Below are 17,243 nucleotides of genomic sequence, written 5' to 3'. Positions count from 1 at the left end.
AAAAAGAGACGAAATGAAAACTACTGTGTAAAACATATTTGTTTCACTCGAGATTAGACAATTCTGAGCACATTTTAAAATGAGTAAGGCTTTAATGTGTTGCCTCTGTATCTCTGAGGCGCAGCTGTTCCTTTACCCAGAATGTGAATCACGTGTTTGCTTTACATGAGGAACAGCTCCGTATTTTGCAGGTAGCCGGACAGCCGAGGATTAATTTAGACTAGACGCTTCTCTTCTTCCAATTGGTCACAGAAAGAGTCTAAGAGGAGCCTAATATTCAATGGTGTTTACCAGTAGTTTAACGAATTATCTACCCGTCAGCCTCAAAGCTCTGCCAATGAAATTATTGTTGCACATACTTACATATTCGTTTGCAACTGAACGTACTCTGCTATGTGTAAAATGTTACTTGCCACCACGGAAACAAGTAGGCAAATGGAAAAGCAGACCTGATGCAAATTATTGCCAATGAATATGAATTTGCACAGCAGTGTTAAACTTTTACAGTCATGAAGCTTTAAAGCGTGTTTCTGTTATGTTTTTTTTTAATTCTACGCCCTTTGCATTTAACCAACCATTACATTATTGGGTTCTATATTTTGCATTTTAGCAACAGTATTTTTCATGCTTGACAACAATCTTCGGTTCTTAATCTAATTATTTATTACCTTTTTTTGGAACTAACGAGTTTGTTTTCAGTTTAAACAGAATTGTGCCAAATAACTAACATTTACTTTTTTAGATAATGGTGAAGTAATCATTTAAACCAAAAAGATAAAGTTTTCCCTATGTAAATCCCACCATCACGTTTGCATGCATGTCCCCCTTTCAGAAACCCTGCCAGTTTCTTTGTTTTCTCTTTTAATTTAATTCAAATGTCCTTTTCAGAATATTGCAATAAATCTGTGCAGATTATTTCGATCTTATGCAAACAACATATTTCTTATGGGCTTGTTTAATGTGATCAATTGCATTCATATATTCATTTTCATATTTTTCTCAGTCAATTTTACTAAAAAGGCAATCATTTAATTTACAAGAAAAGTACAACGGATATGAAATACTTTTCCAAACATACTTTTGTAGGTTCCTTACAGATTTCCTGGACACTTTTAAGTTAACAGATTTATATTAAGTTCCTTGTAGTATATCTGACTACCATTAGTGTACTTATTTTTCAGACTAAACACAAGTTCATTGTTGGTGTATGGTATTGATCAGTTTGAATACAGACTAAACAGATTGTATTGTTTGTTTTGGAAATATCTCCAAAAATGTGTTCCCATGCCAGGCGTCTGCTTACACAGCATGTACTAAGACTAATGCTATTTCTATAGCAGTATATTACTGGGAGCAGTGTTAAAGATGGTTTCTAGCATCTCTAAAATTAATTTATTCCCATCACACACAATACCATTTTTCGTACAGCTCTGGGAGCCCTAATTTACATAGCTTAATGAATTACAACCACGGACAGATATACATCTAAGAGAAATTTATTAAATAGCGATGAAGCTACCAGGCTGATTTTGCCTATAAGGAAACCTGCTTATGAAGTAAGCAGGTTTTGTGATTATTCCAGATCACGGCAAAGTGTAAATTACAACACTTCAATTACAATTTCAGTAGCAACATTACCGCATTAACTCCCGTCATATTTTGTCATAATTCCTGTATACAATTGCAGTGCTGAACGATCAATTTGTTAGAATTAACTACCGTTTAAAAACACAGTTTTAGATTTATACCAGTTTGTTTGTAATTTTTTTGTGCTTTTTTAAGTTTCGGTGTTGCCCATAACTCGTGTCTGATTTTCAGAGGCAACCCTGGTTTTCACTCAGAAATGTTCTCTGTCCTCAGTACTTTGAGAAACCGTGGTGAATTATAACAGTAAACAGTAACATTTATTACAGCTACAGACTTTGTTTACTTCAGAAGTTGCATGTGCTCTGTATTCTTTCCAAATGAGTGATATTAATATTCCCAAAGTGTCCCTGATCTAAGGCATTTGTCACTTCACATTTTTGGCTTTGTCCCTGATTCTGGTGCTGAAAGGCTGAGCGCAATGGCGCTGTCATTGGTATGTAAGAAGTAATATGCCCAGTCTGACATAATCAGATAAGAAAGGACATAGTCCATAGCCTTGAACTCTGAATAGAAGAAACCAGCGTCTTAAAATGCTGAATATCTATATACAAGTACTTGTATACAATTCATTTTGCTTTATTACAGTCTCATGCTGTAAAGGTGCAGGTTAAACACTGACAGTTAACTCCTGATATAATGCGTTCAGCACCAGTGTCACTTGGGGGGAAATCCTGGTAAAAAGTATCGAGAATCTCTGTGCTTTTACATTGGACATTACGTCTTATTATGTTCTACTACACATTACAATGCATGCTGTAATAATTAATTGCGTCTTTCAAAAATACATTTGACTGCAATGTTCAACACGCTGTTGCCTTCGGTGACAACACAGCAGTCTCAGCATAAATAATTTGTTGTGGATAGATAGCAATAATGTCAAAAATGCTGGTCCATTGAAGTAAACCTGTGAAGACAGGTGCATTCTGATGTTTGCGTACACGGATTTGTTAGCTGAGCAATAGTCTTTTTTTAATTTTATTTTCATTGAAATATATAGGATATACAAGCAATTTTGTACATCAAGGAGATGCTGACATGGAATGAAACACCGCATGTTTACATTTATGTAAAAAACTGTAAATGGAAAGCGCACCTGTCCTTAAGAAAATGTCCTGTTCAACTATGCACTCCACTAGTTTGGCAGTTTGCTAACTATGTATTTGCCACGCATTTGTTTGGTCACAGTACATACAGAAAACTAAACTGATGTGATTTAGCACGTAGGGGTAGATTTAGTGCAAATATTGAGTATTCAAATGTGTTTTTGTCCATTAGCTTCAAGAACACATCATACTGCCACTTTTATTGGGAAATATGTATGTTATCCTGGTAAGATCTGTTGTGACGCTCATATATTTTAACAAGTGTTTGATGCTCGAGTGCATGGATTTTCACAGCGCTGTCCTGAGTAGAGCGCTTGTTAAATAAGGTAGCCTGTCTTAGATACAATAGGCTTGTGTGTGGTGATGTGTTAATATCAGGTATTAGAGATTACTGAAAGCATATCTTGCAACACACACTGCGCTCGTTTTGAAAATCCTATAATAAATAAATACCGAAGGCTCAAAAAACTTTAGCTGGTTCATGTAACTTTCAGGTAGCGCAGGAGCTGTTGTCTGGGGAGCTACTATACATTAAGCAATATTCATATAGGGCATGCCTATCCAGTTTTTCTTTGTAGGGCCCACCCTGTGCGTATTTTTACTATAAATTCTCGTTCAAGTTAAATTTGTGTATAGAGATATTTAAACTCATTAGAGAAATGTTTTAGCGTATGGATTTTTTTTGCACAACGAAATACTTTCTTTCAACTGTAGGCTATAGACCAATTGTTCACCATAGTTTTAACCTCAGAACATTAGTGAGAAAACGTAGAAGGTATGTGCGCATACTTCGCAACCTCTTAGCGCAAGAAATCTAGACACATCCTAAAATAATGGGGGGGGGGGGGGTTGCAAAGACCCCAAAATAGAGTCAGATTTTAAATGTTGCGCTTATAAACTTAAGAAGTTGCTAGGATAACATGATTTGTGTTAGCGTGCGTTTTCTTAAGCATATGAAGTCTGAAACTCAAAGTTATTGTTATTTAGTGACTTCAGCCCTCAATGATTTGCCAGAAAACAACACATTTTTTGAGGAACAGACCAAAAATATCAGGTAAAACTCTAGAGACATTCTGTGAAAATCTGGACAGTTGAGAGGTATGGGTATAGAACCTGCTCTGATCCTCATCTTTGTTACGCATAAAACAAGCGTGTTGTTGTAAAAAGCTCGGGACAACGCAATATAACTTATTTTCTTAATTTACCCTTAAAAGTATGAAGACCCATACACGTAAAGGAAAAAGCCTTATAAATATGCAGTACAAGAAACAACATTTTGCCAAAAAAAAGACTAACATAAACGAATCTTCTGGACTGATTGACCCTGGTAAAATTTAGAATTCAAATGTAATATCGTTGTATTTAACGAGTTATGCTGTAGTTTATAATAGTTCATACAGGAAAAAATGCATTTTAGATAGAACAGTAAACACGCATATTGATTATTTTCAGAATTACTATTACCTCACAGTTAGACGTTGCCCGTTCGATTCTCAGTTAGAGCGTCTTCTGTGTGGCGACATGCGTGAACCTTCGTTGAAGGCTGTGCGTTAGGCCCGGCAAGCCAGCACGTAAAAACTCTACTGCCAATCATTTAGCGGACCGGAGTTCAGCTGTGGCGACCCCTAACCGGGAAAAGCCGAAAGACACAAACAAACTATTACAAAATAACCTGAAAGGCAGGGGCTAAGAGAATAGCTAAACAAACAACAACAAATCTAAAAGCATGTCAACTAATTCGAGCTGGAGCAAATTAAGCACACCTGAAGCTCAAAGCAGATTATCTCCTCCATACATAATTATAATTACATTACTAACAGTTTTCAAGTTTTCCTTGTTATCACTCAAAGAATTGCTACTACACCACACACCACACACTTTAACTTCAACACAGTCTTTACCTACCTTCTTGCCTAAAGCGAGACGCAGCTCTCTGGCTTCCAGTAAGCATACATTAGTCGATATTGAAGTACAATTACTCATATGCACCCAGTTTAATTCTCTAAATTAGTTTTAAGTAGCCATAACTAGATTTAATGAAGCCCATAACAAGTTGAAAGTCTTTTAATTGGAGATTAATGCATGAAACTGCTTACAAACATTCCTCACCTTTTAAGAAAGCAAATAGCTAGCTACATAGAGACAAAAAAGCTACGTGTCGATGAATAAATTGTGGTAGTAACATATTAACAGTCTACAGACGAACATTCTTCTTAGTGGAACCAAACAAGATATACCACAAGGTGAACTTTGCAGCATAGAGAAGGTATTTAAAATGAACTGACTCCGGCAACATTCAGTAAGTTGATAGAGGCTAGTAATTTAGGTCACAAAAATTCAGTTGTAAACATGGACACACTCACACGCACACACACACACACACACATACACACACACGTGTATTTATATATATATATATATATATATATAGACGTGTGTGTGTGCGCGTGTGTCTATATATATATATATATATATATATATATATATATATATATATATATATATATATATATATATATATATGCATATCTGAAGCATCCTTTCTTTCACAGAGGCAAGAATATAACTTCAGCTATCTAAGCTAATCAACAAAAAGCGTACACAGCTTGCTTTACTATTCCTTTACTTTTTCATAAAACAAATTGGAGTAATAGCCGAAAATGCATTTAAAATGAAGAAAACACACACGCACACAGCTTTTTAAAGTATTGGGACAAATCTCAACAGCATCAGGGAGAAGTCCAGAAATAGTAAGGAACAATCAGGGATACTTTTTAAAATATTGGTACTGTTAACTTGATATGTTGACAAAATAAAAGAATGTGAATAAATAAACATTTTCTGAAATAAAAGTCTATAACTCTAATTATTATAATTTTTGTTGAAGTGTAACAACCACCATTTCTCCAAATGTCACCAGTTTTAGGAGGGATTAAGAGGGACAGGGCTAAAATTTGAGTGAAAATCAGGGACAATTCACACACATACACAGACACAGACACACATGTTCTCTCTCTCTCGTAGTCAGGCAAATGCTTTGTACACAACTGTTTTTTTTTTGAGCATCTCTGAAATGTGCCTTTCTTTAAGCTAGGGTACACCTTCATTTTCTTAACTAATGCACGCAACAGAAATTTGTATGTAGCCTGATCAAGTAATTTATAGAAAAGCAGGAGTAATAACGGAACGTTTATTTATTTAGGATGGAGGACACAGCATTTGGAGAGACAGATATACACTTTTTAAATGTGATATAGGTTAGGATAACAACATGAGGCTTTGAGCCACACACATGCGAACACACACATAATGGTTGCCACCTGGTACCTTCCCAGTTGCCAAATGTGCAGCATATTTTTACTGACTCACAAGGCTATGAAGGACAAAATAATTCTCATCTACTACAAAAGTCATATTTTTCTTTACTGCCCGAATAATAAGCTGATATAATTTTAGATTTTGCGTTGTTTTATATCTTAGTAAGGTGTTTGCGAGAGTATCCGTTTAACGCAACATGTACAAGAAAATATAGCGAACGTGTCATTGCCTAAAACATGGGGACATTTAATATGTTTATATATTTCTATGGGTACAACTGCCCAAACCAGGAAAATCATAAGAAAAGAGGGATGGGCGATAAACACACACACACACACACACACACACACACACACACACACACACACACACCACTGGCAATCGCCAGTGACTTACTTCTTCGTGCGTGTGTGTATGGGGGGGGGGGGGGGTTCGTTATACAGTTTCAAATTTTGCAAATGTGATCTTCGAATTGTACATACGTTTAGACTTTATGGTATTTTTTCACTTCAGTCCAGTGACCTTATTTAAAAATTTATCTCAGCATTAAACTAATACTGCATTTAAGTAAGTAAATAAAACTGCTAAGATGTTTTAATCGTTAGTGTTTATTAGATCGTTTTAAAAAAAGCAGTCATTATGTTGGCATATTATTAACACACACCGAGAGCAGTGAAAAAAAATACAATAAAAATAACCACGTTGCTTGAAAAAAAAAACGCAGGCGCTGATTATAAGCAAGTTTCAATGATTGCATGACAGACAAAAGTATTTCAGGTCTAGGCATTTTACAAAACTGGCAACTGTTTACAAGTATAGTATCGAAGTGATAATTTATTTTTATGCATTCAGGAAATGGCAAATATGGACTTGCGCAAAGCCATGACACATGCAGTATTCTTTAACAGTGTCACACATTATTCTTACCAATACCCTGTATTTTTCACCGTACTAGTTTGGTTATTTATTCGGATATTCGGGTTTATTTTGAGGTAAGATGGACTGGGCCACATGGGTTCATTTACTGCCACGGCTAGTACAGTAGGACAAAATGCATTTTCACTGGAAAATATTCCTTATTTGATAATAACTAAAACGACCAGTCAATTCTGTAAATTAGACAGACTCCAGGTATTACATGCTCACTAATATACACTGAGATTATGTGTAGCTAGCAACAATCAGTCAGATAACGGGTGAACCCCAGAAAGCCATCAATGTTACATTGTGCGTTTAGTAAGGGTGCATTCCCTGTAGCATTTTTCAATAATTCGAATGATTATCTACTTCAAAAACTGAATGAGAAAATTATTTATCTAGCTCGTCAATCATTTTACTTACGCTGAGAAAAATAGTTGGACGTTGCATTTCATGTATTCTTTTCTTGAATTTTATTTAAAAAGTACAATTAACCAAACTCTTTCGTCTTGGCATGCTACTTACTGATGGTTTTACCCCTAATGCAGTTAGTATCATCTGCTTTGCTTTATAATGTATTTTCTAGCAAAATCTGAGGTGCACAGTACTATATCGCTATGTTAACTAAGATTACTCAGTTTCACCTTTCTGGAGTCTGGCTGTGGCTACTACAGCTATGTACAGAACATCACTTCCTGGTGTGAAAAGTTGCCTTGGGAATACATTGGAGATGGAAGTGATGGTGGCTGACAAGAGCAGACTTTAGATGTATTTGTAGGCAGCAGTGTCACCTAGTGGTGTCTTTCACACATTGGAAAAAAAAGCGTGGAGCTCCCAGGATTGCAAGTGAAACATCTTGTACGGCTTTAGGGAAATCGAATTCCTAAATTAACTGTGAGAAATTTTTAACACTGTAGATTTCACCATAAATACCAGTGATGGAGCTTTATTGTATATTCGCGTTCCCCTTTTCTTCTGTCTTGGCACACAGATATAATCATTCATGTCAAAGGTTAGCCTTTAAAATACCGGTGCACTTGGATGTTACAAAGGACTAACCAAATCTTAATTTCTGCACCTGGACGAGACTGTTTTTGTATGATCTACTCACTTGATTAAGCAATGCTTTAAAAAAGCACGCCTACTTTGCATAGAGGCGTTTGTGTTGTGTAAGAAATTACATCTCAACCATCTCAAATTTTGTCTATTGTTTTTTCCCTGTCCCCCCCATGCACATTTGGATTTTTTAATAAATCACTGAGGACTACACCCAGTCAACAGTGCTGGAGTAATGTCAGTTTCATGCCTCTTATTGGTCAGAAGAAAATGCATTTTTTGCAAAACGTGTTCCATTAATCGTTTAAATGAATGCATGCCTCTCAACAGTCCAGGATTTTGCAGAAGTTCCCCGATTTTTCTTATATTGTTGTTTTGCTCCTCCTAACGTTTTTTTCCTGGCATATCACTAAGACTAAGTGTCCAGAAAATGCACCTTGCTGCAAAACCTTTTATTATTTTAAAATTTTTGAGGCCAGGTCGAGTAATATACGCCCCCCTCCCCATACACACGTATTATTTTTGGTTTTGTGCAGAATTCTTGAGCAAAGAAGTTGAGAGGTACTAATTAGGACATTAATTACAGTTGTCTTGAGCAAAATAGTTGAGAGGTACTAATTAGGACATTAATTACAATTGTCTTGATTTGGGGTCTTTAACCACCACACTGTTTTTGGCTTTGTTCTGTTAAGCGAAGAGGCTGAGGGCTATGGGAACAATATGGTTTCTCATCACATTTGATTTCTCTAAAGTGTTCCTGATTTTCATGTTGTTGTTTCTTCGGCTTTTCCCGGTTAGGGGTTGCCACAGCGGAATTCCGGTCCACTAATAATTGGCAGTAGAGTGCTAGCTTGATGCCCAACCTTCAACGAAGGCATGCCCATTCACGCATGTCTTTCGAATGCCACTCGGCTGCAGGTAGGGTTACCACCTGTCCCACTTTGCGAGGGACAGTCCCTCTTTGGGCAGTTGTGTCCTGCAAAAAAATTGAAAAAATGGCAAATGCCCTGAGATATTAGGACAAAATTATTTCCTATATTTTATGTAATAGTTGCATAAAACAGTTATTCTGTATCTGAAACACCTAAATGTTATAAGAAACAGAATAAGCAACTAAAATGCTACAAGAATTAACTTTTATTTAGACAAAAAAGTGAAATTTTGTCCTTGGTACTGGCCGTGGGTATGTTTCACCCTGCAAAATCTAACATTTGTACCAAAAATGTCCCACTTTGGGCATTTGAAAAGATGGCAACCCTAACAGCAGGGTAGAGTTCCCACCTGTCCCACTTTGCGAGGGACAGTCCCTCTTTGGGCAGTTGTGTCCTGCATAAAAATTGAAAAAATAGCAAATGTCCTGAGATGGTCTTTTCAGGCTTGTTGGCTGTTGGTGAAGCACCCACCAAGAGGAGAAAACGCTGAGAGAAGAAAGGAGCCACTTTTGAGACTTTAAGTATTTTTCCTCTGTTTATTTGCTAAGTTTTTCTGCATAGCCGCCTATTTTGAGCATTTTCTGGCTTGTTAAATTTGATTTCTGCATTAGTAACTGTATTTAGAGCACAACCTAGTGCTGTTTACTGAATTTCCTGTTTGCACTTATTTGTAAAATCGTTTTTTTCTCAAAACTTGCATTTTATCTGTCTTTGGCCTAGCACTCTTGTGTGGGGTCATTTACTGCACTGTTATAACTTGTTGATACTTGTTAACCTCTGCTATCTCTGAAAAAAAAAAAAAATCTTGCTTTTTTCCCACTTTTCTGAGATTTAAAAAAGTTTAGTTACAGGCTTGCTGTTCTTGAACTGTTTGTAAGTTTCTGTGAGGCCATTTTTTGCTTGGGCTAAAGGAAAGTCTCTCTGTTGATCAGTGGCAGTGAAAAACGTTGAGCAGCCTGCCTGCCCCTGTGGGAGTGGTTACTGACTTGAAACTGTAGTTTTATTGGCCATTTTGGGTCGATTCCAAAACTCCTTCATCTTCCTCTCTTAAAACCCTCTTTTGCGCGGTTTTGCGCGTTTTTGAGCATAGTGCAACAACGGGCAGCGCCGCCTAATTGGGTTTAAACTATTCCTGGCTCCACAAAGTCTGCTCTTCACTTTTTCCCTTAGAACTGCTCTATCTCTCAATTTAAACACCATATTCTCATTCTAAGGCCCTTCACTGGTCCAATTAAGCAATACTACAAGTTAGCACTATTAAACCATAAGCACTACTTACTCTCATACTCTCTACGATTACCCTGTCCTCTATTGGTCCATCTTAAATTCAGTTTCCCTGTTACTCTAGCATGTCCAAAGGTCAGTCAATGGTTTCCTCTCCAGTCCAGCTGGTGAATCTGGGAATTTTGAGGCAATGTTACAACTGTCTCATGTACACGGACAACCCTCTCCTCCTTCAAACAGGTTCAAATATATGTGAGCGATGCAACTATTTAGCCAAACTGGAGGCTGAGCTCTCTCATCTCAAAACTGGTGTAACCAGTCAGGAGGAGAGGGTAACCTCACACAACACAATTCCAGTATCACATAGTCCCACCACATCAGCGAACCAAACACATAAATACACAAAAACATACTCAGAGGCTCTAAATAAAAATCTACCTAAGCAACAGAGACCTCCAAAGCAGACATCCAAGCAAACGCTACCTCAAAACAAAACACACACAACACATAACCCACAAAGTCAGTGTGCCAAGCAGCCACAGCCCTTAAGGCTGAATAACACACCTGATACTCTTGTTATAGGTGACTCTATTGTCAGACACACTGACGTCCTGCTCACCAGGCTGAATAAAGAGAAGGTCACGGTGAGCTGCCTGTCGGGTGCTAGGATCCGACAAATAATGCAAGCACTCAGGTCACTCCAAAGCAAATACAAATATGACTCAGTCATTGTACATGCTGGTGTGAATGACCTGAGATGTACCTCCCTGGACTACATGAAAAGAGACATAGAGGAGCTCTCTGATCATGTAGTCCAGGCTGGTATGACCCTGACCTTGAGCAGCATCTTACCCTCACCTAGAATGATGCCACAGTACAAAGACAAAATGATCGATTTTAACAATTGGCTAAAATTTTGGTGTCATTCAAAGGGGATCCAGTGTCTGTCAGCCTGGGATGACATGCTCGACAAGCCACGTTGCTTCGCTAGGGACGGCTTGCACCTGTCACCACTGGGCTTTCGGATATTGGCAAAGGCTCTTGCCACCCCATAGTGCCTTTTTTAGGCAAGGCTCAAAAGTCAAAACCACCCCCATAGACAGCACAAGGAACAAGAAACTAAGGGTAATGCTGCTAAACGCCAGAAGTCTTAACCTCAAGATGCACGCACTCAAAGCTCTCCTCAGTATGGAGAACATCGATATCTGTGCAGTGACAGAAACCTGGTTCAAGGCTCCAGAGAGCACCCCAGCACTACCAGGCTATACCTCGTATCATGCTTTTCGTCCCCAAAACCCGGACCGAACCACAAAAGGAGGGGGAGTTTCCATATTTATCAAGGATAGCCACACCTCCAGGTTAGTGGCATTGCACGAAGTATCGGAGACCATCCATGTGCAACTAACAGTGGGCAAGACTGCTTTTCAGTTTATAGCATCCTACAGACCACCCTCTCAAAGTCAGGAATCCCATTCGGCTTTCCTGAAAACATTGGAGAACATGAAGATCTCTCCGAACACCATTATATTGGGCGACTTCAACTACCCAAACATTGACTGGGAGCACTACTCAAGCCCCAGCACCTTAGCCCAAAGATTCCTGGACATTATAAACTCAAATGCTATGGAACAACTAGTCACCACTCCCACAAGAGGGGACAACATACTAGACCTGATCATTACCAACATGGGAACTCTAAGCTCCACACCAGAAGTATATCCCTCATTGGTAAGATCAGACCATAAATTAATTTCACTTGATGTCCACATCCCGACCCCACCCCCAGCTCAGAAAACCACAGTGAAAAACTTCTCAAAAACGAACTTCTCACTTCTCAAAACCGAAGTGGAATCCTTCAAGGCCCCAGGGCCAGTGGAAACTACAGCCCAAACTGCAGAATCCTATATAAATGCATTCTACGGACATCTCCAGGAATGCATGGATCATGCTATCCCAAACAAAACCAAGACCCAATCATCCAAAGGCAGGCATCCAGTCTGGTGGACCCCTGCCATAAATAAACTGTACAACAGAAGGAGGAAGCTACTACATGATAGAGCAAAATCCCTAATAGGAAGACATCTCTGATCAGTACTAGCAAAAATTACGATCCCTCATAAAATCCTCCAAGGCCAGCTTCGAGAGAAAAATTGCACAGGACACCAAAGACAATCATAAGGCTTTTTTCAGTTATGTTAGAAACCTGGGATGCAACTCCCAGACTTGTTCTAAGTTGATTCTAAATGACAAAAAATACACTGAACCCACAGACATCACCAATATCCTGGCAGACAGGTTCAGTGCAAACTTCTCCACCCCTCCCCAAAGAGCAAGTATCTATCCCGGCAGAGGGCTGCCTCCCAAACATCTCAGATGCTAAGGTGAAGGCTGCCCTCTCCAAAGCAAAAAACACTGCTTCCATGGGACCAGATGGAGTCCCAGGTTGCATCCTACATGAACTACAAGAGGAACTAATCCCTCAAATAAAACAGCTATACAATCTCAGCCTCACTACAGGATATGTGCCCACAGAATGGTGTACAGCAACATGGTCCCACTCCACAAAGGTGGAGCCTCTACGGACCCTGGAAACTATCGGCCCATAAGCCTGACTAGCTTAGTCTGCAAGGCTATGGAGAGGATCATCATGGAGCTCATAAACAAAGACATTGGGGACCTACAGACACTAGATCCTACCCAGTTCAGCTTTGTCAAGGGCAGATCCTGCCTTTTGAACCTGGTTGACTTCTTTGAAACAGTCACCAAAGCCATAGATGAAGGGAAGGTAGTCCACACAGCCTATCTGGACCTTGCAAAGGCATTTAACACAATACCCCACTCAGGCATCATAGATAAGCTATCCAGCTTAAATATAAACCCCTATGTCACAAGATGGGTCGCAAACTGGCTCAAAGACAGAACCCACAGAGTGAGAGTTGATGGAGCCATGTCAGACTCGAAACTGGTCACAAGTGGCGTCCCACAGGGTTCTGTCCTGGGACCACTCTTGTTCGGTATATACTTTTCCGAGGTACAGGCAAACGTGGGAGGACTATGGCTCACCAAGTTCGCAGACGACTGCAAACTGGGCGCCATAATCAACTCTCCAGCTGACACAAACATCCTTCAAAAAGGTCTCACAGAGACAGATAACTGGTGCCAACGCCATGGTTTAAAGCTAAATGCCAAAAAATGTATAGTCATACCCTTTGGCAAAAATAATGTGCCCACAAATTACCACATAGGCGGAAACCCATTAAGTACAGAGAAAGTTATTAGGGACCTGGGGACCCAAGTTGATAGCAATCTCTCCTTTGAAAACCACATTGCCAAAGTGGTTAGAAAGACCTTCTACATAGCCCACCTCATCAAGAAGGGTTTCACATCTTGATCAAGAGAGGTAATCGTGCCCCTTTATTCATCCCTCATCAGGCCCATCATAGAATACAATGCCCCTTTTGGGATGTACCTTACCCGACACCTGCAGCAATTAGAAAGTCCCCAAAAGTATCTCACCAAGAGGATCAAGGGTCTCAAACAGATGCCATATGCTGCTCGGTTAAAAAAACTCCAGCTCTACTCAGGTGCATACCACCTACTTCGAGGCGATCTATGCCTGACATACAAAGCTACGTCAAATCCAGAATTAATGGACATGCTCCACCTCTGTAAATCTAAATCCCTTAGAGCCACACGCTCGAGGGACTTGAACCTCAGCACAGAAATAAATAGAACTTGCTGGAGGGACAGGTTCATAACCCAGAGGCTCCCTTCACTCTGGAATAGAATTCCAGTTCATGTGAGGCAGAGCACCTCACTGAATCTCTTCAAGAAGAATCTCGATAAGTGGATGGGGGATCTTAGGTTTGTCCCAGGGATTACTCCCGTGTCACTATTAGACAGAGGCACAGTAAACTATACCTTAAAAAGGGCACAGCATACTCATATCAAGGGGTGGCGTAAGCCATACAGAATCGGGCTAGGCTTATAATTGCCCCAGGACAGATAGCCTAGTATGAGCCTATGAACCTATGAACCTAAATATATTTCCTATATTTAATGTAATAGTTACATAAAACAGTTATTCTGTTTCTGAAACATCTAAATGTTATAAGAAACAGAATAAGCAACTAAATGCTACAAGAATAAGCTTTTATTTATGCAAAAAAGTGAAGTTCTGTCCTTTGTACTGGCCGTGGGTATGTTTTGCCTTGCAAAATCTGATGTTTGTACAAAAAATGTCCCACTTTGGGCATTTGAAAAGGTGGCAATTCTACCGTGGGGAGGACATGCAGACTCCACACAGAAGGTGCTTTAGCCGAGAATCGAACGGGAGAACCTCTTGCTGTGAGGCGACAATGCTACCGCTGCACCACCGCGGCTGTCTGTCCCTGATTTTCATGTACAGTTCCCAATTTGCATTAGTATTTTTCTCACTATGTCATAACATTTGAGATTTTAAAATAAACAATGATGACTATGACTGCAGAACAGTGCCATACACCATAATCTACAGAAACGCCTGGCTAAGTGAAACCTATAAACGCCAATGCTGGCATAAGAAAAGGACTAGTCCCTACATTTAGCGCCTGTGTGGACAAACTCTAGCACAGATCTCAGCCTCCTGCTTCTAGAATCAGGAAAAATCCAGAAATCATCAGTAAAAAGGTCCCGAGTGACGGGCATTTTTCAGTTTTTGTAGCATTGACATAGGCAGTTGACAGAATAAGAGCAGATGATTTAACATATAAAACTGTAGTTCTAATTATTATCATTATTTGTAGACTGTGATGAATCATTGTTCCCCCCTCCAAAAAAAAATCAAGTTCAAGAGGAACAGATGGAAAATTTGAGCCAAAAATCAGGTATGAACTGCAGAACTACCTTATTAATGGTTTATTTCTTATACAGCCAGTTGTAGGTACTGAGATTCTCAGAAGTATCAATGCATTCTTAAATTATTTTTGCTGCCATTTTCTTATAAGATAACCCAATTACTCACCATCCATAGAAAAAGTGTAAAGATTGTCTCACTTGAGCCTTCCACTTTGTGTCTTCATAGGTCTTCCTTCTGTTTTCTTTCATCTGTCTTTCTTTTCAAGTCTACATTCTCTGTGGATTTTCATAACATACTTAAAAGGTTTATACTATATCCGCATAGCCGGCTTTAGGCACCAGCAAACCCAGGGGTCGCTGGGGGCCCCCAATCACAAGCAAGTTATTTTATTTTATTTTAATATTTTTTTACATGCTTGCCCAATAAACAAAAGCTAGTACAGCAATCTTGTGTACTTAATAAACCAGGTAGGTAATAATAACTGTTATTTATATCTCCTTTACAATTCAAATATATCTCTCGTTTTGGTAACAGCATTTTGTCAAGTTACAGACTTCACAATTTCATTAAATATTTAACTTCTGACACTTGATTTAGTTTAATATTGGTGACAGGCATTTCATCCTTTGGAATCAAAACCATAGCCAGCTTTAGTTACCTGCAGTACCTGTGGCTGCAAGGGGCCCCTTAATCTTCAACTGTGTAGGAACCTCAGAAAAGCTGCTGATTGCTGGGGGAAAATGAGGAGAAAAAAAAAGAATAATTTTCTGACCACATGCTTTATATGAGAAAAGGGTTCTGATATGACCCTATTAAGATAAGGCTGACAATCAATGAATGAACATGAACAAGGTAAACACTAAAGGTCTGTAGCTCAGAGTGACCAGTCTCAGTGCTTATCTTGGATTTTAAAAAGACATGATGCACCTGATTTTCAGGGATGGTTTTCTCTTTCTTGGAGATTTATAAATATTGATAGAACACTACATACTATAAACCTCAACATCTTGGCTCAAGAATTCTAGGCAAAGTCAAAAATAGAATGTTGTTTTTCTTCTTTTGGCTTTTCCCGGTTAGGGGTCACCACAGCGGAACTCCGGTCTGCTAATGATTGGCAGTAGATTTTTACGGTGCCGAGGTGCCAGCTCGACGCCCAACCTTCAACAAAGGCACACCCATTTACGCATGCCTTTCGAATGCCACTCGACCACGGGGAGGACATGCAGGCTCCACACAGAAGGTGCTCCAGCCGAGAATTGAATGGGAGAACCTCTTGCTGTGAGGCAACAATGCTATTGCTGCACCACCGTGGCTTCCCCCAAAGTCAAAAATAGAATAAAGTCTCAAGTCTCAAAATTAGGAACACTTTTTATATATTACTCTAATTCACTTAAAAAGTCAAGAGAATAACACATTTTGCATCAACATGCATTTCCTGGACAATAACAAGTATGAAACTCTGATGTCTGGATTTATTAACTGTCTGTAATCCTGAATGATTTAACAGTAACCCAGACTTTTCATGAGGGACAGAGCAAAATTATGAGGCAAAATCAGGGACATTCTCTGAAATTTGGAGCAGTGGCAGGCATGCATTACTATTCACTCAGGTAAATACAAGTGACTTACTCCTGCTGCTGTTTGATGATGGCTAAATGGACACTGATCTGCTGTGGCAATAGTGTTGAAAAATGTATTGCTATTTGCTGAAATCAGTGTAAAGCTAGCTTCACTATGGCTTTTGCATGTGAGTGTGTGTGTGTTGTAGTATAAGAGTAACAAGCTAGCAAAAATGTATTCTAGCACAAACATCATCAAGAATGCAATTATGCTTGTGTGTGTGTGTGTGTGTGTGTGTGTGTGTGTGTGTGTGTGTGTGTGTGTGTGTGTGTGTGTGTGTGTGTGTGTATGGTAGGGGAAATGCGGTTGCACTGCATGTAATAGTAACAATTTGTCCATGTTTTTTTTTCACTAATCATCACAAACATAGATATTACATATGGCAGATGGCTATCTTTGGTAGTCAGGAGGAGGATGCATATAAAAGCAATTGTTCTTTGCCACAGTGGTGCAGTGAGTAGCATTGCCATTTCACAGTGCTTTGCTCTGGTTGAGTTCTTGACTGTAGCTTTTTACTGTGTAGAGTGTGCATGCTCTCCATGTCTGTGTATGTATTTATCCATGTACTCTGGTTAACCCCACTGCCTC

This window comes from Protopterus annectens, chromosome 14.part0 (assembly GCF_019279795.1).
Source record: "Protopterus annectens isolate FY-2018-M chromosome 14.part0, PAN1.0, whole genome shotgun sequence".
In the NCBI taxonomy this organism is placed as follows: Eukaryota; Metazoa; Chordata; order Ceratodontiformes; family Protopteridae; genus Protopterus; species Protopterus annectens.
The sequence above is the reverse complement of the archived record's forward strand: the minus strand, read 5'-3'. Positions refer to the sequence as shown.